This window comes from Nipponia nippon, unplaced genomic scaffold (genome assembly GCF_047370975.1).
Source record: "Nipponia nippon isolate SJK-2023a ecotype South Korea unplaced genomic scaffold, ASM4737097v1 scaffold_3, whole genome shotgun sequence".
In the NCBI taxonomy this organism is placed as follows: Eukaryota; Metazoa; Chordata; class Aves; order Pelecaniformes; family Threskiornithidae; genus Nipponia; species Nipponia nippon.
Genome location: NW_028262347.1, coordinates 13,347,886 through 13,374,610, shown reverse-complemented (window position 1 = coordinate 13,374,610; position 26,725 = coordinate 13,347,886). Strand labels below are relative to the sequence as shown.

The 26,725-nt window shown below is 39.9% G+C and overlaps 1 protein-coding gene across 16 annotated transcripts in view; it reads right to left on the bottom strand.

The window, feature by feature from the left end:
- Positions 1 to 26,725, bottom strand: part of MAGI2 (membrane associated guanylate kinase, WW and PDZ domain containing 2) — a 756,464-nt gene that overhangs the window by 381,681 nt on the left and 348,058 nt on the right. Inside the window, exon 1 of one of the 16 annotated variants that reach the window (XM_087764988.1) lies at positions 23,669 to 23,865. The exons of the other annotated variants lie outside the window; for them this stretch is intronic. The gene's annotated coding sequence lies outside the window, so the exon portion shown is untranslated. Of the gene's footprint in view, positions 1 to 23,668; positions 23,866 to 26,725 lie in introns of those variants that run through there. 16 annotated transcript variants of the gene reach the window in all.

Sequence of the window (26,725 nt, the reverse complement as noted above, 5' to 3'; positions counted from 1 at the left end):
ACATTATTATTACTAGCACCTACAAAAACATAATTAGAGTGCTAAATATTATTTCAATGCTTTGAAAATCTCATATCAGTTTCAATCATCTGCCAGCTCGTGAGAAGGAGGTGGTGACTTATGGGGAGAGCAGAAAAAGCAGCAAATTTCTCAGAGTAGCTTGGAACGATTCACGGGAGAGCAATAGTGGGAATTGCAGGGCTCACAAATGATGATCAATAGACAATCTTGAGAGTGGAGTCTTTTGTGCAGCCACGAGATATCTACATCAGCTGTGGGAGTGCTCTGTGTGTGAGGCCATGAAGCAGAGTGTGAAGACTGGATCATGGGCTGCAAATGGTGCACAGCCTGTTGGATGGATCCTGTGGACAGATTGTACCAGTAAGCCAAAAGGACAGGCAGTGTAGAGCTTGCTGTGTTCAGGAACTAGCTTGGACTTGCTAGATAGGTAGGCTAGATTTGAGGCATACAAAGAAAGTGTGCTGATAGCCCAGTGTGCTTTTGCAACCGTATCTGGCCAGTCTGCAGAAGCTGAACTCCCCAAGATTTTCAAAAATATTGCTGAAAGATTTTGCAAGGGCTACAGACCTATTTTCTCAGATATTTGTCCCTTTTGAATGTTTGAATACCTGTAAAAATGCTATCATTCAGTGTTGCTTTGAGACTTACTGCAGTCTGTTGGAGCCACTGCAGTCAATGTGTTGGAGCTAGTGTTTGCTTTGGTTATTATAATCTCTGATTTGCACACATGAAACAGTGTGAGCTGTTTGTGAGTTTAATTTCCCCTGCTGTTTCCACATGCCTGCAGATGAGTGGGATGGTGGCCTCCTTTCCACATTGCTGGAAAGGAGATGGCAATCCTTCTTCCCTCGGCTCACTGTAAACCGATGCTGTGTGAAAAGCCTCCCCACCAGCATGAAGCAGCCCTCAGTGCATTAAATTAAGAGACTGGCCCTAAACAGGCATTGTTGACCTTTCTATGTTCTCATACTGTCCTGCCTTTAAGAAACATGCCTCTTCCCCTTTCTCTACCTTTTTTTCCTAATCTTTGTAGTTTCTTCCTCCCTAAGCAGCTTTTTACAGGTGGGTTGAGGTGATGAGTGATGCTGTCTACTCCAGATCTAGCTTCTCTGAGTCAGGCACAGGAGCTTCAGGCAAAGGTTCAGCTTCCTATAAAAAAAAACGTATATTCTAGGAGAAGTGCTGCATTAGGAATTGTGGATTTTCTCTTTTCCAAAGTTGATGGTTAACATAGAAATTTTTGTGGCTTTTTTTCCAACTAGCTTTGGAGAGAAAATGTCCAGGAAGTTTTGGTTTTGGCTCTGGAGCCTGAATCTTCCTAATCCTACACCACAGGTCCTCAAATATGTTGTCAGGCTTAAATGTTAATTTCAGATAGCAGCAAACTGTGGCAGGGCCTCGTTTGGATCCCTGAGCGTGGGACTATCTGACTTAGCAGACATTACAGAGAGGAAAGAAGTACCCTAATCACCAAGACCAGACCAGCGGATTGGAGCTGCCTTGCAGACAGCTGGCTGCAGGATGGAAATGTTTTCTAGAAGTAGTATATAAATGCTATAAGAACAGAGCTGTGCCAAAAATTATTGACTATTTATGAAAGTTGAAGGAAATTTCCGTACTAGAACCCAGGAATAAGCAACTAGAGACCCCAAAGTCAGCCTGGGAGTTTTTGGAAGCATCAGGGAGGGAAGGCTGAGCACCTGCTTTTCCCCATTGCAGCCCTATGCAGTGCAGCACGGTGATAAGCAAGGGTTGATCTCACCCCAGCAGCATTGCTCTGCCAGTGAGCCAGCAAGGGCAGGCTTCATGCGCCAGCACACTCAAACTAGGGATTTTTGTGCATGTTTGGTTCGTGGCAACACTGCAGTCATACGCTGACTTATCTCTGCAGTACGGATGTATTCTAAATTACTACCCAACTTGAAGCAGCATCCCTAGAAATGAAGGGATGCTCTGGCTCACGAACAATGCTTCGAGTGAACCCCTGCTTGCTGCAATTTTAAAATGCTTAGTCTTTGAAATATTGGCTATCGCTGTAGATTTTTATATGGGAAAAAAATATAAGGTTGACTTGTTTCTTTTTAGGAAAGTTCAGATTTCTGGTCTGTCAGGCTTGCAAGAGTCCCCTGAATAAACTCAAGACATCATTATCTACACAGGTTTTTTTCGAAGGATGGGTAGAAGACAAAGAAAACATTTTCAAGGTTCCTCCAGAACTGCTGTTTCTATAGGCTGTAATTGCTATTTTAATAGGCGTCCTACCAAGACATTCTCTTTTAAAACAGACCTTTTCCTTCTCTTTACAAATAGGCTCCTGTCAAACACTGATCCAGGCACTTCTGAGAACTGAGATGGTGGCTGGTATTAATGACTAGACACTTCTGACTGCATCCTAGTGCTTTGCTCCTCATAGGATCTTTTCCCAAACTGTAAAATGTGATGCCAGATTTAGTTTCTAAAGCCAGAAAAATAACACTAATAGACAGTAAATGGGTGTGAGTTGTCACCTACACAGGCATTACAGATTTAGTGTTATGTCTCAATTAGCAGCGGGCTTGAAAATCAGTGGGAACAGACAGCATTTTTCCTGGTTTCTGTTGCAGCTCTTGAGCTGTAGAGAAACTAAAAAGAGATTATGTTTACTGGTGATGACAGAAACCTGGGACTGTAGTGCGGCTGTGTCCCTGACCTGCCTGCTCGGTGTTTCTGGATACTTCTGTGCCCCAGTTTATCCCTACGCACGTAGCTGAAGCCTAACACTTAGGTAGCTCACAGAGGCTAAGCCATGCCTGGTTCCTGATGGGAAACGCCAGTGCAACTCTCTGGACCACAGATGTTAGGTGTGTGCAAAGCACGACTGCTTCTGGGTATTGCTAAAATTAACTGATGATCCAGCTTCTGCTGGTCCTGTTTTGCACGTGTAGGAGCATGTAAGCCCCAAGACTACAGAAATTAGCTGGAGTTTTACCACTGATTTCCAGGGTCACAGAATTATATTTTCTCAGTTGTGATCTGTTTTCCAAAGTACACAACGATATCATTCACCTGCTGTCTAAGACGATGCAAACAGCTACCAGAGGTTACAGGGAAAGTGAAATTAAGTCCACAGTTCATCACTTCACCCTTGTACAGAGCATTGGAAAAGACCTTCAGAAGGGGGGGATACTCTAACTCATGTGGTGCTGGTCCTTTAAAGTACCTGAAACACGTTTTCAGACAGCTTACACAGACAAACTGCTACACATGAAGATGACATAACCTGCTCTATAACTGAATCATCTGATGTCATTTTAATATTGGTACAAGACTTGAAGTCAGTAAAGTCATCAGGTACTAAGAAAATATGTACCTCATCTGAGAACAATATCTAAATAGGCTTCCATTGAATCAAGGTTCGTAGATATTTTTTAAACATTTCAATATTTAGTTACTTTTAATCACAGACATACTTCAAAAACTTTTATCAGCCGTGTAGCATTTCCATCGGCTAAATTCCAATTATATCGGTTAGGGAATTAACAGTCACTCTGTATAATGCATTTCATAATTTCTACACTTCCCTTTTATTCTCTGATGTGTTCAGTAAGCCACAGACTAAAATGCCTTTCCTTTGAGAAGCACATGCATATCACTGGCAAAGCTGGTGAAAGGGCCTCTAACATCTGAACAGTTCACTTAACATCATTTGAGAACAAAATCTGAATGGCTGAAGTTAATACTGGTGCAAATAAAGCTAATCCCCCAAAATATATTTAATTATGTCATATTTAGGTCTGCTTATGCTTGTTTATTTGACACTTATCTGAGATATTGAAGATTTATTTGTCAGAACGTAAAGCAATGAGATAATTAGGGAGTTGTTATGTATTGCCTATATACGTATCCTCTTTTATGCACTTTTAAATGCATTAATAAACCCAAAGGTAAGCAGAGTAAGCACTAGTGTACATCTTTCACTTCTGACATGCTAGCAGTATGACCCCAGGATGAAGAGAAGTGATTATATTAATAGAAATAAGGAACATGGACTAGTGATCTGTGGTTTAGTGGAGTAGTCACTCTGAAGTCTAACAGTCTGGATTTGTCCTCACTTAACCCAATTCTAATTAGGCACACTAGAAATAACTGTCCAAATTATTCTTAAGCTTAACCACTTTACAGCTCTGTGTAAAAACTGATACCAACACCAAGTAAAAAAATAGCATATTTTCAGTTTTTCGGTGCTAAACTGAGAGCTGAACCGATCTCACATAAAAAAATTCTTTTAGCAGAGAAGGCTTCATCCACAACTCAAAACGTCAAAGGAAAGCTGCCCAGAGCCTTTGCTACGTCCTTTGTACACTGTCTTTGAACTGCCTATATTTACAAGACCACTGTAAATATATAGTGTACTGGTAGCATCAGTCGAGGCTGAGAAGTAACATGACATTTGTGCCTGGTGAATGTATGTTGTACCTGAGGCTGGGAGGGAGGTGCAAAACCATCCACACTGGCTTTGCACAAGTGCTTTCATTTACCAGCTCAGGGGCATGAATGCATTAGCCATCTCCCCATCTGACCTAGCTGGGAACCAGGCATCAGCATACATCCATTTCAGTGTGTAGCCATAAAAAGCCCTACATGATCCTTCTCTGGTGCTGCACCCGGTCACAAGGGTATCACTGCACAGAAATCACCAAACTCCTGGTCATACCAAGGCAGTGCAGAGGCACTGCACTGGGCCAGGTGGGGACCTACCTAGTTATTAGTCCAGTTGTTAGCCAGTGCTGTTCCAGAAGTAGTCCAGCTCTGGACTGGCCCTGGAAACAGGTTTGCTGGATTCATGCTGCACTGTAACTAATGTAAATCTTGCTAGGCATGATTTGGCTCTATAAAGAACTACCTTAGTGTCTCTTTTGCTGTTGCACAGTTAATCCACAGGGCAGATAATTCAGCCCTGCCTGAAATTTGACCACACATACAAATTAAAAAAACTGGCAGGAAGTATCCTTTTCCAACTATGTTAGCACATGACATATAATTGATCTTTGCTGAAATTTTTCCACAGATATCAATATCATTACGATGTTACTCCAGTTGGTAAATATACACTGCAGTTAAATGTCCAGCTGGGATATATACATACCTCCACTTACCATCCTAAAGACCTGTGCTTTATCGCTGTTTGGAAAAACTAAATTACATTTTAGGGGAAAATAAAATGGTTACATTTCCACCAATTTTCTTTGTAACTATCTCTCATTGTATTATCACCTCTTTTTACAACCTATTCGTGTCAGCTTGCACAGCATGAAGAAAGCAAATGAGTACTGCCAATAAAATACACCAGCTTATCTGGTGTAGTCCTAAATCTTCCTCAGCTTTCAGAGCAGTTCATCTTCCAGCTCATAAGGAAAGGAAAAGTAACTCCTTTCTCATATGAGAGGCCCAAAGTATGTTCTTTCCTTAGAGTGAAAAATCGCACACTCATTACTATCTCACTGTTTTCTCACTGTTGGTGACTGTACTCTTAGGCCACTGGAACATAAAATGATACCTTTGCCCGTGATAAGGTGCAGCTACATTAACAACACCCCAATAACGACAGAGAAAACAGACCATTCATATGCAACATAAAAAGTAACTTTAAGTTAGAGATTTGGGGTTTACAGGGGATTGGAAAGTTAGTAGGAGTAGTACTTCACATTTCTATCTATAAGCAGAAATGCATTAAAAAAACACAAACAAACAACCCTAAATGAGCATCATTATCCACAATGTTACTGATTTATAGGCAAAGATACAATGACTACAAGGTCACAAAACAAGTTAATTGGAATCAAGGAAAGAGTGCGAGAGAATTCTGATGCACTAATCCAGCACGTGGTTTGAACTCTTTAGACAGTTTGAAAAGCAATCAGTACGTTTGAGATACTGATTTTGGTTATTTTGATTTAAGTTTTTGAGGGTAATATCTTGAAAGAAGAAAGATGCTGTAAGGAAATGAACACCTTGGTACAACGCTTTACAAACATATGTTAGGTAATTCCTCGCTTTGAATATGAATTCAGATACATCAATTAGATTTAAGTTCTCTTCTGGGTATTTTCAACACATTGAGTTTAGGCATAATTGGATTTTTTACCCCTGAAACACTTAATCAAGGCTAAATCAAAGAAAAAATTCCCTTTCAGAAAAATCCTGTAAAATACAAAGAGAATACTTCTCTATTTGCAAAAGATCTGCCAGCTTTATTAAGTTTCCTTCATTTAGAGACTTACTTGTTTTTTCTTTTGTCCAATTAATGCATTAAATCACTTTGATGTGTTGCTTTCTAAATACACAGTATCTCCAGTTATATAAAGCACTAGACACATCAGCACTATTCATTCTCCCAAAATGAGATAACACTGTGCTCATCTCAACAAGAGAGATGATTTTAAGGTGAGCTGATTATTCTCCCAGTGTTTAAACAAACCTTTCATCAGTTTTAGAGTTACACTGCTGAAGTTTTTCTTCCCTATAGAGCAATGATTTCTGTCATCAAGTTGCACGAGTCAAAGACACCCTGAGTAAAAATGGAGAGCAAGTCTTGTAAGATGAGCATATTTGAGAAGTGTAATCCTTTTCTTCCATCTTACACATCTTTTCCAATAACTTCCAATGCAGAAAAAGCTAACATATGTGAAATCTGAGTGCAATCTTGTTATAAGTAAGCTCTCTTCTCCCCACCCTTGCACACCCAAAGGTGGATATTTATGGAACTTGCTATGCACCTGATAGAAGTGGCAACATTCTCATGAAAACTGTAGACAAAAATAAGATGTGACTAGAATATTCAGCAACAAGCCCTTAAAAATGAGCTAATCAGTATTTATGTAAGATAGCCAACAAATCTTACATATGGGAAACTATAATTCTTATTATTGCTAATAAAAATCTGGTCACTTTGGAAAAATGTATATTCACATATTTAATCTCTATTTTTTAAGCATGTTGCATAGAAGGACTGTCATCATTATCAGTGTCTGTATTTCATGGGCAAAAGATCAAAGGCATTAGAGACTTGGGTATAATTATAGACTAGACCACTATCAAAAAGAAACCCAAACAAACTCAGAACTAGGCTCAGTCCCAGCCCAGTCTCCAGTGCTGTCTTTGCCTCTAAAAAGCCAAGTCGCAGCCTGCTCTGCCCAACAGAGCACAGCCAAGTCCCATCTCTGAGGGAGACAATAAAAAGGACTTACTTATCTCAAAAAAAAAACCCTTGCCACAAACATTAATCTCTGTGTCTGTATTTGTATATTTGAGATCAGTATAATTCCCAGATTTAGGTGGATGCACTAAGGATAGCGTAACATATTTGTATGGAAAGCTGGTGAGTTTTATTGTCATACAGAGCCTATGTAAATACATGCTCAGATTTTTACTGATACAACTACACAGGACACACACAGACTCAACCCATCTCTAGCAAACATGGTGAAACTCAAAAATCAGATGAGCTGCTCAACCTGTGCGTATCACCTATTGGGAGCTGCTGTTCTGTCGAGGTGGTACAGCTCGGAGAAACTGTTGTATGTCATTGCCATGGCAACGCGGGATGCGGCTTCCAGGCATGACGCAATCTGATAGCCCAACTGTTCTGTGAACTCCTGTTCTGCCTGGAACTAAAAGCCATGCTGAGAAGGATTAGTACTTTCATTTCTTCAACTGCATGGTTGAAGAAATGAAATGGGAAAAGCTGGGACAGCCGTAATACTTCATGAGAGGCCTTAGCCTTAAGTAAAACCACTAGCTAAGGTTATATGAAAGATTTGAGCAGGAATATCAGACATTTCCCAATGAATCTGAAAGATGTATCTCTAGAGTTATACAATTTCTGTCACAGGCTATGGGTAAGTCTTTAAAAAAAAAAAAAAAAAACCACAAAGATTTATATGAAAAACAGCATCTTTTTTACACTAATAAAATGTATTTTGAAATCTTTTTCTGTCTGTCTGAGATATGCTTCCCTCTTTTGTAAGCTCTTTTGTGCATTCTGTACTTGATGTATTTGAAAAATAAACTTGCTTTATGAGTGGCTCTCAGCTTGTGTCAGCACTTTCACAGTGTAAACACAGAAAGCTTTACATTAATGTAGATTATAGTTAAATAAAAGTGTCTTTCTCAAACCCCCAAGTATTCCTTTTTTCATTAACTACATGAATCTTAATGAGAGCAGAATCACTATGTAAAACAACAACAGGAATGAACTGAGCCATCCCAGTGACTCCTGTGGCTTCCCACCCTCTTTTTGGATTGAGCCTTGTTTCAGTTGACATGGTCTTACAGTTGAGCAATCCAAATACACTGCCCCATTAAGGGCTTGGCAATTACACAAAGATAGCATAGTGTAAAGCACTAGCCACTGTATCCCTCACTTGTAATTTCTAAATTACAGAGTTAATCTTTAGGGATTTTTCTGATTTCAGCTTGTTTAGAAATGCCTGTCAACAGCAGGAACAGTTTCTACTCATTCCTCCAGTTGCTTATTGACCTTTACAGATTTTGTTTTTACAATAACATTTTCTTTTCAGATTTGGTTTCTGTACTACCACCATCATCAAGTTGATGGGAAAAATAATAATATCCTTCCTTTAGCAATTACACAGCTTCCTACTATGTCAATCCCTTTGTTATTTTCTAAACAAACGCACAACATTTTTCTTCATTATTTCTCCATTTACCACAAGCTGTGTCACAGGTCCTAACACTTTTCTTGGAGTGATCTGCTACCTCTTTCATTTCTGTTAATTTTGAATTAGCACTCATAAATGTAGGTCTACAATCCTTGGGTACTTATCTTTTGGTTTCTTGTCATTTCATCACATTTCTTTACTGTGGCTTGTTCTGAACCAAAATTGATAACTAATTCATTACTGGGATGTCAATGCCGTGAACATAACACACACAGAGTCCCCTTAACACCCACCTTTGCCAGCGTAAGATAGTTCAGCTGAACCCAGGGGATGCAATGTGCTAATGGGAGAACAACTCCTGTGCATGGCTGGGCACAACCTGTTTTACATGATCAGGGCAGAGGCGTAAGTCTCTTTGAGATGTCAAAATGCTGGTCTGCTGGACAGTAAGCTACATGGGATGATAAGCATGGTACACACTCCTCCTACCTCATGTTACATGTGTGAAGAGTGTTTAAACTTCTTTTTAAATTTACATTTCTAATGTCAGATATAGCAGTCTCCCAGGAATTTCTTGCGGGTGTTTACCAAAATGGCAGCTTTTGCAGAGCTTATCCAGATACACTCTGTTTTGAAATTCTTATGTGAAAATGTATTTCTCATTAAGAATACAATGGTCAGTGTGGTACTTTTTATATCCCTCAGTCATCTCTTCATAGGTCATACAACATTTCTCGCAGGAAAAAAAATGAGGGTTTCAGGAAGCTAAGTATCTTTTCCAACCAAATGTGGAATAAATGGATTTTCACTTTGATTGTCTTCAGTGCTGTGGCCATAAAAGCTTGGCAGCAGCTTTTATATATAAATTCTAAATCACTCACCTCTTTCATCAAAGGCTAGAGCACCCAGTCATCTATACATGGCCATTTGTTGCTTTTCTTTTACCTGATTTTAGCCTGCTCTCCCTTCTGTCGCTCTCCCCTTGTCACTTCAAAAGCAGCATCTCAAAGCATTTGGGAATGTGGCTTTTCTGAAGTGACATCTCAGAGTTGAGAGACACTTGTGAATATAGCTAAAAGTTACCACTTCACTACTGAGTTCAGTCTCTAATTTCTCTGCAGGCGATGCTGTCTGTAAACCGACAAGTGGTTTGAATTCTCCTTGACAGAAGGGTCTAGAGATGTAACAGCCCTGAGTCACAGCAGCTCTTACTGGCCAAAGTAACACCATTATAAAGAACCAGATAAAACAAACATTCAAGAAACAAAACTACCTCACCTACATGGCATAGTTTGTTTATGTTATACAATTTATGACACAAACTGCAATTTCAAGAACAGGAAATACTATTTTTTTTTGCCGTAGGATTGTGTTAGCACAGTACCTAAACTGCTGTTAGAAATCCAGCTTTTGTTTTCTGTCTCACTGGATCTTTATCTGGGCAAGTCCCACATTGATGTAAACCGTGCTTTTGCAATTCATCTCTCTCTCTCTTTTTTTTTTTTTTTTTTTTTAAGAAAAAACCCTGAAAATTACCAATTCGCTTCCTATCTTGTCAGCTCCACGAGGAGATCAAAGGATGATTGTTAATACAAAGAGTTGGGTGCTCTGTAAACAAAAATTCTTTCTTCATTACTGTTTTCCAATATTCAAGAGACTACTCTAATAGTGTCATGAAACATCCATTTTAGTTGTCGAGCACAGACTTTTTGAGATACCTACAACAAAATGGTGTAGAAGGAATGGCTTGTATTAATTTTATAAGAAAATCCTTTAATGAAAGTCAGGATCAACCAAGGTCATAGGAAGATTAATTTAAGATAATGTTGAAATGTGGAAGCACAAAAATGAAAAAATGTAATGTGATCAAAGGGTTGTGACGTAACTCTTTTTAAGTTAAAATCATGTAAGACCTAATGAAGAACACAGCAAACATCACAGTTAAAGAGGGCTAATGAAATGTCATACATCCAGAACTGAGAGCGCAGTAAATACAGCATTCATGTTTATACATGAGGGTTGCTTGACTGATCCATCAGCACCACAGATACACCCAAGAGTTCAGAAGAGTATTTGGCATAATGGCAGTCTCATCATCAAGCACTTTTAACAGCTTAATAATCTGCTCTCTTCTGTGGTACATGCCTTGATTCAAGTGCCAAGGACGATGCTTGTTTGCATTACCAAATTAGATTTGTTTGACACAAACTAGGTGGGTACTTGGGCAATCAAAGTTAAACCAACCTCTATTGTGAACACAATTGCTAAATTAAATTTACTTTTTAAACATAAATTAGAAGTGATTCTCCCCTGTATTGACTGACCCACCTAAAAATTACCCGTTACTTAATATATTATAACTTTAAAACAACAAATAAAAAGGAAAAGAATTCATTTGAAAGAAAATATGATCACGATGCAGCTAGACAGGTGGAAGAGTATAAAGCAGCAGATCTGACTGCTGGATGAGAGATTATTCTCCAAAGTGTCTGTATTCAGGTCAGTGAAGGTGATATGCCTAGTTAATTGGTGAATAGAGCACAGCACTGAGATCAATGAAAAACATTGATAACAGATGAGAACATAGTTGGTGCTCCACGCATTTAGTGTAGCAAAACTGATATGCTTATGCAAGGGATTATATGATACAGTTGCCTGTGATTGTAGGGGGACTGAATTCAATGGTCCAGAGGTCTCTTCCAGTTCTACACTCCTGAAAAATGGTACAGGTATTTTAATTAAAAAGAAGAGATGTAATCTGTGATACAGTGTCAGGATTCTGGTCATTTCAATGGGTGGTCACTATTTTGCTTCTCATTAACAGGAAATCATCAAATAATTTAATTTTTTGTCCCTAGTATGTAGCAAGTCTTCAGGTTTGGTCCTTATTATGCAAAAATAAGCAGAAAAGTATAATTTTGTATATGAACCTCTTAGAGTCTATCTTAGAGTCTCCATTACGGATGGATATGTTCTTTCAAATGCTATAATACTGCATGGTTTACACTTTTAAAAAATAACTCTCGAACAATCTGCTTTTATGTTAAGAATCCTGAATTCCTGGAACACTAGAAACCATTTGTACAGCTACAGAATATGTCAAATGCAGAATGGCATGTTCACAACCCTTTTCAGGTGGACACTAAATTTCTCTTTATAAATGTATACAAATGCTACTGATCAAGATCTGTAGGACCTATTGCATTATAGATAATAAATAATAAGTTAATAGTCATCTTAATGAGGGGGAAAAGGAATTATCTGGGAAGGACTAGTAAAGAGGGAGCAACTTTCATTATAAATACCGCATGATAGTACTGTAAAAAGATAAGGATGATGAGAGGATTAGGACTAATGGTCCTACAAACGAACTCTTGTGATTATTTCCTGGAATATCCTCTCAGTTTGACACCACCCCCTGGGATGCAGAAGGATAGCGTCTAAGCAAATAAAATTATTCACCTCTCTTGTGCGTACTCACACTGAGCCTCTTGCAAGGCCACCCACATCTGTGAGGCGTGGTCAGGTCAGCACCTCTGCAACGTGCTGGCTGAAACAGTTTCTGAGAGCTGCACTACCAGCCTCCTGATACACAGGCTCCTTCTCACCCTAAAGTCTTACCTGTCACTATCCTAAACATTCACTTTAACATAAACTCCAACACTGACTCTTTATTAACCACCATCTACACCTCTCCTCTGATAAACCCAGCAATTTACTCATTATTCTGAACCAACAAAAAACCTTGCACCATCCGGAAAGTTATTGTATCTCTAACTGAGAAAACAGAAAAACTGGTAGCACCATTACAGAGACAGCTAGCTCTGTGTGTTTTTAATACGCATTTTCATGCTTTGGGAGCCATTCCTGAGCATAGAATTTTAAAGTAAAATAAAAGTGTGAGTTTTATCTAAATAAGTTTTCTACAGTGTAACAGAAGGTTGAAAACAATGATTTAACTTAATTTAGTATAATTGAAAAAGGAAGGTGATGCTTAATTCTAATCATGTGGATGAAAGTAAGTGCCAGCACTATGTCAGGAGAAGTTTACAGTGCCAACAACATGGAACAAATTCATCCCTCTGCTTGGGAGGAAGGGGTGAACCTGCTTTCTTCCACCGCTAGGATAATACCCCTGATTTTGAGTGAGTAATAGCAGATTTACACTGCTGTGCCTGAGATCAGAATCTGGCTCGTAATAAAGCTTCAATGTGTTTCAGGAGTGAAGACACTTCTTCAGTGACTTTAAGATAAAGCACACATTTTAGAGCTTTATTCAGGCAGGTTTCATTCAGGCTGAGTTTCAAAGACCCTGAATGACAAAGTGCTAGAAGGTGACTTTCTATCAAAGAGCACACTGTTATCTCTTACTCTCATATAATAATATGCCACGAAGCAGCAGGGATTATGGACCATTTCTCTCAGTTTCCTCTCTGCCTTTTCACATGAGTAGGGATGGCAGGTGGAGGCCATGAAGATAGGGTCTTCCCATCTTCAGTCTCCCACCCTTTCCTTCTTTGACAGCCCATGGTTCACCAGGATGCTGAAAACCTGAAGAAGACCTTTTGCCACAGCAAGTGCCCTGGCATCGACCCCTCCCAAAACAGCCTGATGGAGAGAAGCCCGGTACAACATGCCAGCCCCAGGGTCTCTTCTGGAGAGGCAAAATCATAGTGGTGGGACATGGATGTTTGAGAGCGAGAGGGGAATGGAATGAGCACAATGGGCAAGGAGCAGTGCCTGGGGTGGAAAGGAAGGACCCTGCTGCCCTGAAAGACTCTCCCACCTGGGGAAGGAAACTTTAACACTGGTTTAACTCTCCATGTGCAGATCAAAGAACAAAATCAAACTCACAATTATTTTTCTTTTTCTTTTGAAGACATTTTTCTCCCTACCTCTCAGCTCCCATAAGGCAAAACTATCCATTTCTGTTAAGGTAGCACAGTGGCATCTGGGTGTCAGCTTTCTGGCGTCTGTTAAACAGTAACCATAAAGAAGGGCTTGTGAGAGACACTAACTGTTCTTGATGTCAAGTCTTCCCACAATGGGGAACTGCTTTTAAATCATTTCTCTGAAGAACAAAATAGAATAGTTTCATGATAATTGTTTTATTTCCATGGAGAAGTGAAGGAAAAGCCGTAGAGCTTATGTTCTTTACCATGACAGCTTGAGGATGCACATGAGGATTCCTGTTTCTGCTTTCACTGATTTTAATTTTTCTTTCTCAGTTCTCTTAATTTTGTTTTTTGTTGCCCTCCCTGTTTCTCTATAAATTCTTGGATTTCTTCTCCTTCTTGGAGCTTTACTGCAAGCTCTCTGCTCTCAGCTCCTCTCCATGCTCCTTCCTCTGCGCCGCTCACTCACAGCTTGTTAAATGCACTCTCTCCCATTGACCTCTCTGGTGCAGCAATAGCTGGTCACAACCTTTTGCAGACAATGGCCAATTCTCTCTTTCAGTGTGAAGCGTTCAAGCCAAGACTCAAAGATAGCCATTTTCAGAGGGTCAGCAATTCTAAGGCAAAACAGAAGCTGTCTCTTAGAGACAACTGTACTGCGCCCAAAGACAAAAAATGCATGTGTTCGTTTATAGACGAAAAGCTGGACATGAGCCAGCAATGTGCGCTCGCAGCCCAGAAGGTCAACCATATCCTGGGCTGCATCAAAAGAAGCATGGCCAGCAGGTCGAGGGAGGTGATTCTGCCCCTCTACTCTGCCCTGGTGAGACCCCACCTGCAGTACTGTGTCCAGCTCTGGGGTCCTCAGTACAAGAAGGACATAGAGCTGTTGGAGAGGGTCCAGAGGAGGGCCACAAAAATTATCAGAGGGATGGAACACCTCTCCTATGAGGAAAGGCTGAGAGAGCTGGGGTTGTTCAGCCTGGAGAAGAGAAGGCTGCGGGGAGAACTTATTGCAGCCTTTCAGTACTTAAAGGGGGCTTATAAGAAAGATGGGGACAGACTTTTTAGCAGGGCCAGTAGCGATAGGACAAGGGGTAATGGTTTTAAACTAAAAGAGGGTAAATTTGGACTGGATATAAGGAAGAAATTTTTTACAGTGAGGGTAGTGAAACACTTAACCAGATTGCCCAGAGAGGTGGTAGATGCCCCATCCTTGGAAACATTCAAGGCCAGGCTGGATGGGGCTCTGAGCAACCTGATCTAGTTGAAGATGTCCCTGCCAATTGCAGGGGGGATGGACTAGATGACCTTTAAAGGTCCCTTCCATCCCAAAGCATTCTATGATTCTATGATTCAATCAGCATCTATCTATTTTGATCCAATCTCCCATCACACCTTTGGGGAAGGGTGGAAGAACCCTAACAAGGATGAGCAAATAGGCAGACCAAAATCATATGCACACTGATAAGATGAACTGGTATTTGAAAGGTGTGCCTCCAAAAATGAGGGATAAATGCTCTTGTAACAGAAAAGGTGATTGATAGAAGCACTACTATGATCCCAGCAGAGGAGGAACATTCTATGTCAAACACACTAATAGATTTTTTTATAATAACTTCTCAAAAAAGGTTTCTTCTGATTTTTTTTTTTTTTTTTTTTTTTTTTATGGATTACAGTACTTTGCCTTTCCCGGGTATGACTCATATGCACAAAAATGTGTTTATCACAAATGAAACACATTTTCAGATTTATATGCTGAGGTAGCCAAAACATAGAGCTTTTGACTTCTAAAGTTTTAAAGTATTTCTAATGATGACAGAAAGGTCTGATGTCCTTGAAGACATGAGGCTCATCACCAAGGCAGCAGTAAGCTCGGGTGAAGGCATAACAAACCAATTTTGCTCCATGACTGGGTCACCCTGTACTGAGGTGCAGAGGTCTGGTTACATACACACCAGTGAGCATGTATCCATAGGACCAACGCTGGAAATGACATTTCTTCTGCATTGTGTGGCCACATAAACATCAATTCATGCTTTAGTAGGAGAATGTCATATCACTTGGAAAACATCATAGTATCTTGGCAACTTTTCCTGGAAACTGGAAGGTATAAAAGGAAAGTATTACCCTATACTGCCCTGGTGCATCTGCTTTTCCCAGAGTATCCACTACTGGCCAGCATGAAAAGCAGGATGTTGGGACAAATACCCTGTTGTTACTCCAGCTGGGAAAGCAAATATTATATCAAACATTTAAGATATTTTGACAATAATTCCTGTATTTTCTGTTCAGGTGGAGTCTGGGCTGTCTGATCATATATTCATATCACAGTAGAGAATTCAAATATACTACGCTTTATACACAGAAGTGATCATCAAACACACAGTACAATGAAAAATAATGTCTGGTAGGAGAGTAAGAAGGCATCTTCCACCTTCATGAGCTACCACGCCTGAGCTGGTGTGTTTGGTGCACCAACATTTCTAGCAATACTCACTCACAGCCTCACTCACTTGATGCGAGCACAGACAAACTGAGAACCTTGGTATTTAAGAGCCATGGTCAGTCCCAGGAGAGAGCCTGGGGGCATGTGGGACTTCAAGTGAAAGTGGGAAGAAGAAATGAACTGGAGAAAAAAATGTTCAAGACCTCATCACTGCACACTGTGCCCCTGTCAAGGATGGTCTGCACATTATCTCCTGGAGGTACACGCAACAAAAACTTTCTCTTTGCTTTCAGGGCAGCTACAGGCAACACAGTGTCTTACGCTGTGGACTGCTGTGGCTATCACCAAGAGTCTTGGCAAAGGAAGCATACCTGTGTCAAGTACTGTAATGCTGAACTAGCAGATTACACCAAAGGATCTAAGTTTCTTGTGCTGTCTCTCCTTTTATTTATTTCTTTCCTGCTTGTTATCACAGCTATGCCATAGAGAGTTTTCTTCAGAACATTCTTCTAAACGCAATACGCATACATTCTTTATCCTAATGGAATAGTTTGCGAGGTACCCACCATATCTCACTTCCTCTGAATAACTTCAGGAGCGAACAGAGTGAGATAGAACCAGGCTACATTTTTGTAGTCAGAAAGTGGTGAAATCTCACAGAAGGCAACGCTCATGTGGATAAGGGCACAAAAGTAGGAGGCTTCAGGAGCTACAAAAGCCAACTTCTGTTTTCTCCTGTGCTACGGAGTCATTGTGGGAACTGGGTCCAGGTACTTAAAGATCAATCAGCATACAAATTCAAGAGCAATGAGCGATTAAGGCAACTTGTTAGGAAGGGCTGTGAGATCTTGACTGTCTCTACAGAGATGACTTAAAGTTACCTCTGTATAAAAATGGTCATGTACTTTCTATGTCTCAGCCTCCCAGTTTATTTTTATACTTATGAATGACTGTAAACCCCTATGACTTTTTGGTAGAAGGAACTACACAAATGTAAAATATTATTTTTGGAAGTGAACTGTCACCACTTAGAATCTGACTTCTTTACATATCAGCAACAAGGGATTTTTATACAGGTTCCACTCTATAAGGGGCAGAAAGCATTTACTACTGTAAATTAACACTATCATTATTTTGTTGGTATGAAAGCAGCAGCAAACATGCTTCTTCAGTTTAGCTTTGAATCCTGAGCAGAGCACATATTTCACACAGTAATAGGCAGTAACTTCCACGGACAGGGAACATAATTACAATGTCCTAGTTCCCAATGGCTGAAGGTTGTAAAGGATAATATATAGCACCTGCTGAATCTGCAGAAGAATAAAAACACAATAAAGAGCTCCCTATCAGCACACTTCTCTTTTTTCAGAAGGACTTTCCAATAGGCATACAGGCAGGTGTTTCAGGATGGTTACGTCACTGCAGCTGGTTTGACACTGATATTTGATGGCTGTGATGACAGAATAGGAGGTGATGGGAAGAGACTATCCCCTCAGGTTTTAAAATCCAGCAATGCAAAAGCTAGGAAAGTTTTGAGTTACCCCTTCCTTTTGTGCAGCACAGTCCTCTTACTGTGATCTAAGGGATAGCTACCACCCATCCCATAAAGATTTCTGGATTTCTGCGGTGCAGGACTATAAAAGCAAATGATGCAATGATACCCACACTTCCACAAACTCCTCACTTCTCTTTCCCAGAACCTCTTTCTATTGCATCTTCTGAACAAGAAACACCAAGACAAGAGTGTCTTCTTCTGTCATTCAGGAGCTGCAGAGCTCTGAAGACAGAGGCACAGCGCTTCCAGTTGCCCCAGTCACAGACGGTGAACAATTATGAACCGACCAAGCTCCGTCATTCAGCCTTCTGCAAACCTACTCAAATGTTCTAGATTTGCAGAGTACTCCAGAAAGCTGGTGTCATATTTAAGTTTTGCTTTTAGATGCACTTGATTCCAACAATGTGATGGGGAACCTTAATTAGAGAGAAAGTCACTGTTCCTCACTCCTCTTTAGGTTGCATGCTAGATTACAGCATTGTTAAAATACAACACGCTGGATTGTATCTGACTGCATAGCATTACAGGGTGATGCCAAGTTACCTTTTGGAGTTTCTGTCAAGAAGCTGACTCTGAAGGTGAAAAATTCTTGGATGAAAGGGAACTCTGCCCTGAAGGTCCTGTCCCTGCAGAGTCTCTGCTCACCAACATTTCACTACACTCACTGTCACCTTCTGGACTCATCATGGCTTCTGCCATCACGATTCACAAAGATGGGTACAATCACTCCAATAACTTTGGACAACCTCATGAGCATTCCTGAAGATTTAAGCCAAGACCTTGGGAGCAGAGTCAGACAGAGAGCATGTGCAGCACAGGAGTGCCATGGCTCTGTGCTCTCATCGGTGCAGGTTTCTCAGCAGATGACCAAGTCAGGAGTGAAGCAATCCATATCCAATTAGTATGCTTGAATCAATCCAGACCCCAAGAGTTCCTAAATCTTTACTAACTTCCAGCAATCTTCACTTTCTATTATCTAGGACAGGCTTTTATAACTTATGTCATCTCTGTCATCAGAAAAGCACTCTAGCTGCAATAATTTTTCACACTGTACATCACCGCTATTTATTTATTTGACTGGAAAGGATAACTGAGAAAGAGAGCTTTTATTGTGATGTGCTCTCTATTGCAATGCTTCCCATCATCCATGCCCATTTGTATTCCGTCACCTCTGGGTTATGAGCATTTCTGTCAATGATGGGGATTGTCATGGCTGTAAAGACTTAACTCCTAATATCTTCAGATTAAAAAATTTTTCCCAGGCGCTTTTTTTTTTTTTTTTTGGTTCACATTTTTATAAGGCATAACAGTTAGGGGGTTTAGAGGTTCAGTGATCATCCGCTGTCAATCTTATTTGCTTGTTTTCTTTGCCAAGAAGGCGCTAGAACGTATTTAACCTGAGCCCCTCTGCAAGATGAACTTTCTTTTCTCTACTGAATGTTCTCTTGTCTCTTCTCTAGAGTGAAACTTGGCACCAATTTCATCAGAGGCAGAGCTGAGCACTAAACCCCAGTCTCCTTTAGGACTTTTCATATGATGATATAGGTATTCAGGATACAGATTCAGATGATCAAAGTGTCCTGAGAAAGCCACCAGCTCTCACTGCTTCCTTCAGCAGTTTTAACCATGGGAATATTGGCTAAAAGTTGTTTATGGTAGATTTGATTAATGGTGGGATAAAAAATAATTTCCTTTTTATAGTAGGGAGACTGATGAGATCAAGAGTACCTCATTCCATAGGCATCTGGATATGCACCTTTGTACAACCTGCTTCCCCAGCATCAAATTCTGACTTCACCTGGACTAAAGAAAGGCCAGGTGTCAGGAAGTATATCTCACTGCCCCAGAACATGGAGCTGGGGCAGGAGGGGAAAGTCACAGATGGTTGGCAAGGTCAAATCGAAGAAGATTTACATAAATAAAGAAGTTTGTGGAGGGTCAGGAAAAACGTATGAATAGTATGAGATGAGAAAACCAAAGAAATTAGAAGGGTGACAGGGAAAAGATGGTAAGGTCAGGTTAGAAATATCTTTCCAGATGAGAGTGGCTTTCTTTCTTCAACTGAAAAAGTCAACCTAACCTTCCATGATCAGAGAAAGAGCAAACCTAGCCAGTACAGTTTTCAGCTAACCCTACTGTCAATGTTTCATTTTCTACAAAATAATGGACAGTCACTAATACTTGGGTATGCCCTGTATATAAATATGGAAGGCTACCACAAGAATCAGCTTCCTCTTTATGCTACAGTGTAATATAGTCAGAAGACTGTCACAACAGTGACAGAATAGACCTGCCTCTGAAATTTTTATCTAATGCTAGGAACGAAGACACATGGGTCTGGAATACGCTATATAAATGTGGAAGCAATGACAGAGGAACAGCTGGGATGTTCTTATTTAAAAAAAAAAAAAGAAAAAAAGTAAATTCTGCTGACCGTACTCTTTCCTTGACTCTATGGGCTACAATCGGCTCTGTGATACTGATATAATTTCCAACAAACTTGATTTAAACTGGTTGCATTACAGCAACCGGGAATACTATATGGCCTTTAATGTTTTTAGGCTTATTTTGCAGTGAGAGCATGATGGTTTCTGTACAGGCATTTGCTGCTGAAATGGGAAATAGGTGGGCTGTTTGCTGAGTCTGTCAGCTGGAACACTGACAATCGCTACTTGGACTGCTTCAATGTAAATATAATTTTCTCAGACTTCAATACTCTGTGTCTGATTCTTCTTTAATATTAGTATACATTAATCTGCTTCATTCTTCTTATATTTTATTTACATCACAACAAGAAAACAAGCCTGTCCTTTATGTTTGACCATAGAATGTATTTACACAGCTTGTAGAAAGCGATGGTGAGAAATTTTCAAAGCACCACCATTTTATTTCTATCTTTGTTTTCCCCTCCCCCTTTACAGAGGTCCAATGTGTCAGTGCTGCGCCCTGAGAAAATATGTATTTGCAAGAAAAGTCCCAGGCAGTTTTCATTTCATAGTGAGAATAAATGTCAAAAGTCTCACTTCATTTCTTAAATCAGATTTTCACTGTTAAAGCCGACTTTAAACAATGTTGTACTTAATAATCACACAATCAATAGACAATGCTACTAGTTAGACATGTGTGTTTCATTTGGGTTAAGTTTGCTCATTTCCTTTCTTCTAGAAACTTTTCTGCCTGTGAATCTTCATTCCAGTTTCTCTAAATGTGTCCAGTTAAGTTGTGAAATCTAATTTGTTCCTGTTCAATATTAGACTCCCATGCTTTCTGATTATGTACATACACATCTGGAAATCAGCCTGATTTGGTTTAGTTTCTAAAACTGCAGCTGCATTCCCTTGTTTTATAGCTACGGTCAATGTGAATTAGGCATCTGGAATCCTTTTTAACCATTTTAACTCTATTTATTTTGAATATCTCTCGTTGACATTTCTGCTTGTCTGATGGTTCGCAAGATGTTTGTTTTTTTTTTTTTCACATTCCCACAGTGCAATTGTGTCACTTTGCATGAAGCACACTGTTTACTACTGTCAAATTTTCTACCTGTACAAAAGCAGTAATGGGATCTGCATGCGATGTTAAAGTTCCATTTTCGCTCCTCTCCAGTGGTAGCAGAATTTTATACCATAACTCCAAGCATTTAGGGCTATGAAAATTAATCTAAAAAGATTGTAACAAGTCTGGCAAGTAACATTTGGGGGTTTTATAAGTACTCCGCACAACATGCTTTCTAAGCACCAACTAAAATGTAATGCTTCTTGCATTGGGTAAATGTTATAATATTTACACAGTTTGTTTTCTATGAGGGAAGCTTTTAAAGTTATTCTTTTCTTGCTGAAAATCATATTTGTAATACAAAGAAACTATTACCTTAAATTGGAGAGAAATGCAGGAGTCCAGTAAATACAGTAATTTTTCAAAAGCATCCATAGGCATTATTAATCAGCCCCAAAAATAACACCGGCCACATTTTCTGGAGAGGATCCATACTACTCACAACTTCTCCCAGCCATCCTTCTGCCTCCTACTTGCCCTACTTTTGTGTTATGGAGCCACCTTATCTCAGTGAATATTTAAAGAAGCAGTTTCCACCAGAGCGAACTTCCCTGCTGCCCCATGAATCCCTGGCACAGGTCACTACGGAGAAACATGGGCCTCTTCTTCGCTCCCCTGCCTTCACCCCACACATGCACAGACGGAGGCTTCTCCTACCCCTGAGCTGCAAGTTCTGCTGAGGAACGTTAAAGCAGAGCTGCGGTGTCAGACTGAATGGCCATTCGATACGAGGCTCTTTCCAAGAAGCACACTTGTAGTACAAGTAAAGGAGTGCCTTCCTCCCTCCTCCTCCTCCCCCACTTGGTCTTGTAGTATCTGAACGTGAACTTCTTCCTTAGATAAACAAACACTCGTACCGATAGGTATACTTCTGGCCTTTAAGGAATTTATTCTTGTGCCTTTTTTTAGGATTTTCAGTTTTACCTGTCAGTTGCACTCAGTACTGGCTGGCATTTTTTTTTCACCTGTATCATGGGTGGCACATTATTTAAGACACGTTTTTCAACCTACTTACCTAATTCCAGCCATACGGGCAGAAGCTGCTTTATTAGCAGTATTTATACAACTCATTTGCAACAAACATTTTTTTTAAATTTTGGGTTTTTTGGTGAGCAATAGTATTGGCATGAGGTTCTGATTTCAGGTGAAACAACCACTGCCCACTGCAGCCCCTCAGCTAGTCAAACAGTCAAAGCAAGCAAAGCAAAACAAGCCAGTCAGACATTAGCAGAGAGAATGGTGATTAGAACAAACAATACAGAGGAAAAATGCATGGCTATTCAGAAACCCTCTTTTGGGGACTGAAGAGGAGATGTGGAACCATTTTTCACTAGGTTCACGAGAAAATGTCAGCACACAGATGCTACTGTACTGTCAGATTGCATCTTAATTTGGCCAAAGGGGACCCAGGCAGTCACCCCTCACAGACAAATTTTAAAGGCCCATTACAAATCTGATTTATTGGTTGCTAAGAATCTTCCTGCTATGGTCTGCAGGTTTTGCATGACATGGAGCTGAAATCCAGCTACAGATAAATGTATGCTTCTCTACATGATTTAAATCCATTTGAATTCAGTATTTCTTGGACATCGGTCAAGCCTCCCCCCTGTTTGCCCACCCCCTTTCCTCCTAATACCTTAAGGCAGTTTACTTCAGAATGAAGCAGAGCATTAACCTGCACAAAATTGCTAATTTGTATATAACTCTCTTGCTGCCATTAACAAAAAAGAAAAAGAGCAAATGCCTTTTGTTCTAAAAAGGCAGGGAAAAATTTTCAGGAACAAAAGAAATGCATCTGCCGAGCAAGAGAAATGAGAAATTGCTGGGATTTGTTTTAGATGTTTAGGCATGCTGGTGTAACAACAACCATTCAAATAAAAATGTTAATTTGCTTCTGTCTCTCAACCTTTTTAAACATTCTGTTGTTTTTTTCCTCAAAAAAGAAAAAAAAATCACATTCCTTGCCTTCAGTGAAAAGCCAATGATCATAAGAGTGAAATGCATTTGGAATTGCTGAAGAAACACCATTCAAACTTGCTTTACTTGAACTGCCCATTGTTACGATTCAGACAATGTACAACAACAATCACAGCTCAACTTCTAACTATGCCCGCATCACAAGAAATTCAAAGTCAACAGCTCTTTTTATTTCCATAAACATCATAATCAAAACCTTCATTTGCAGTTTCCCTGGCAAAATCCCAACAGCATCGGAACAGTCATCTGACAATTTGTGAAAGAAGCATGCAGTTCATCTTAAAGCATGGTGTTCCGTACAGGAACTATTCTAAACAAAGACAACATCACAAGCAACACAAGAATCGCGCAAAGCAAGTCCGACTGAGCCCAAGTTTGGATTCAACATCTGGCGGAACACAGTAGTGCCTCTAATTTTGATTTTGTTTTGTGGGGTTAAAACCCATCTAATCTCTTTAACTGACTCCATCTCAGGTCCCAGCTATACTGCTTTACAAATCAAGAGAGAGAGAGAGAGAAAAAAAAGGCAAGAAAGAGAGGCAGAGTCTTATCCCACCTTTCCATGGCTCTCAGCCCGTCTGTCTTCGCATGATCTGCAAACCACCTGTACTGATCCAGCAGCCCATTCTGGGGGCAGAAAATATCTCCCCGGTAGATGTAGTCTCAGCTGTGCTTTGATTTTTCGGCACGAATGTCTAGAATCTTCTGCTTAAACCAGACACGGCAACACAAAACTGCAGCTGAGCTCTTTTGTTTTCCCTCCTCTCCGGGGCTGAAGCAGCGGCACTCCCGGCGCTCCCGCTCCTGTCCCCACCCCTGGCGGCCGCCGGGGCGGTCGGTCCCCCCCAGCCCCCGGCAGCCACCACCTACCCCAGCCCTACCCAGCACCTTCCCAGATTTTTCAGTAAAAGGGGCAGCTTTAGGTGGCGGTCAGGTGATCTTCCTGTTAAAAACAGAAAGGATGCTCGGGGATGGAGCGCATGAATCCGTGGTGGTTTTCAAACTAGCCATTTACATTACAAAGCAGGGAGAAAAATATAGGTCTGAGGAGATCATTAGGCATTCTTCTGCTTTCCAGTTCTCCTCCAGCAATCCACAAAAGCAGGCACAGTGGAAAGATATGTAATTAAACTTTTCAGTGCTAATAATCACACATAGTTTGTATACGATGACATTCCTAAATATTTTAAAATAGGGGCTTATTCCCAAATACACATAATTATTTTTCGCATTTTCATAGATGCTTTGCTGGTTCTGTAAGTCCCTTTACAGCTTCTTCCCAACTGTATTTTTTTTACAATATGATCTTTAAATATTTAAGGTGAAGTCATATTTAATATCTCAACAGCAAATGGACCATACCCAACTGAAAGCAATTATTAGTTCTTTATTCAAATTATTACATTGTAATTCAAAATATCTTTGACGTAAGGGCCATTACGTGTAAACCTGACTTTCTGAATTGTAGCTTATCCAATGGCCCCATTCCCTGGGATTACCCTGATTAAAGCTACCATACTGTGCAGGGCTTTGGAGCTTAGACTCTAAAAGACTGAAAGAACGAAACTGTAGCCCCAGATTCTGTGAGAGTCCTAGTTATTCCCAAGTTTTCAGAAATACCCAAATATTTTTGCAAAAGTTAGATTTACTTGCAAACAATATGTTGCAAGCAAATCTTATAAGAAACAAAGACTGTAAGTCTTGATAAAATACTGAATTCTTAACGCCAGTTGCCAGTAAAATTTTTCTACCAGATTTATTGAGACCAAAATTTCACCCAACATATCTCCTTTGTATTCATTATAAAATGTTAGCAAACAAGAAACATTTGCAAAACTATGCACAAAGGGTAAAGTAGGTATCCACATTTAATCAGTCTTTCTGAGAAACGTTAAATGTGTATATGTAATATATCACCTATTCCAGAACAAATCTAAGCCCACCCTCCTATGACCATATTCTTAAAGACTCAAGTCAAAGCCAGAAACCCTACTCATTCATCTATCATCCAGCACAGACCCTTCTAATGCTTCCCAGTGTTTCCAACAACGTAATAAATAACCCTTTACCCATCTCATATTAACTACAGATCTGTCCACAGACCACACATAGGTCCCTCTGGCACTACAGACATAATGCAAATCTCCACTTTTTGCTTTCCATACTATCACTCTTATGATGTAAGGTAATTCTCTTAATAAGCACGAAAAAGAGCAACCTGAATTTGTTTCAGGATACTGAAGTAAAAGAGCTATATGAGATACCATGGATTAGCTGCACTTTGTCACTGGGTGATCTCTACGAGATCCATACTACCAACTCTCTTTATCTTGTTCTGACTTGCAGAGACTTAAGGTCTTTAACTCTGACATATCCTTGTTAGCGATGCTGTAGTAAGAGTGCTTCACATCATTCCTATCACAGCCAAAGTTTCTGCCATAGTCCATAAGCTTGGCAGAAGCCAATACTGACTCCAAGGAGTTGGTGAAATTCCCATAACTATAATATATGAAGTTCTTTCAAACCAATCTTCCTAGGGAAAAAAAAAAAAAAAAGGAAAAAAAAGGGGAAAAAAAAGGGAAAAAAAAAAAAGAAAAAATGATCACTGGAGTTTTGCTTGTGCTAGATTCCATTTAACTATATGTTGAAAAAGTTCAGAAGTAGGACTCTTGTCATGCCAAGGTAAGCATATCCTTGTAGAAAAATAGTTAATGCCTTGCACACTTAACACTTGAACAACTTTCTGATGATTCCAACAGTGAAGGCCACAGGAACCAACAGAAGCCAGAAGAACCAGACAATTCCACTTCGATCATCTAAGTTTCTGGATGTAAGTGGAATTCTACATTTTTTTGGGACTCTGTATATCCACATGTAGTTACTTTATTAATAGCTTTTTCCCTTCACCCTCCTGAAGCAACAATAGTGAAAGGAGGGTAATGATATATGTTGGCTAGAATGGGTCAAATAGAAGAGAGTCAGCTGAGAACATCATCTGAAGAGGCAGGCAGGGACAGCCAAATTAAATTTCTTACTCTAATTTCTTCTGAACACAAAACACAGAATTGCATACACATTGGTGTTTTCTAACTTGGATATCAGCAACAGTCTTTCATTGCTATATAGTCAACATAAAACTTGTTTTTAGGAAAGAAATAGGCTAAAGTATCATTGCTGAAAAGGCAGACGGACACCATTATCCCACCAGTCACTTATAGTAGTTACAATACTGAGTAAATCATGGGGCTGCTTGACAAAATTTCCAACCTAAAGTCAACTACTAGTATGCAGTTGTGCCACTCTGCATGCAGGACTCCCGTTGAATGTGATGGGTTTCTTGGTGAGCAAGAGGCTCACATCTTATGTATGCTTATTACAGCTACCAAAAATGTTCAGTTTAGCAAAGCAGAGCATACTCCAGATTTTCAACAATGAAATGCTGTCTCAAAAGACAGTAATTTAATTTCTAAGAAATAAAGCAATGATTTTAGATGTCCCATAAAGCCTCTTATAACGTCTGGGCTGCCATACAAATTGACAGGAACAAGACATTCTGAATTTACATGTTGATGCAGTAATAAGTACAGGGTATATGTATACATACACATAGATA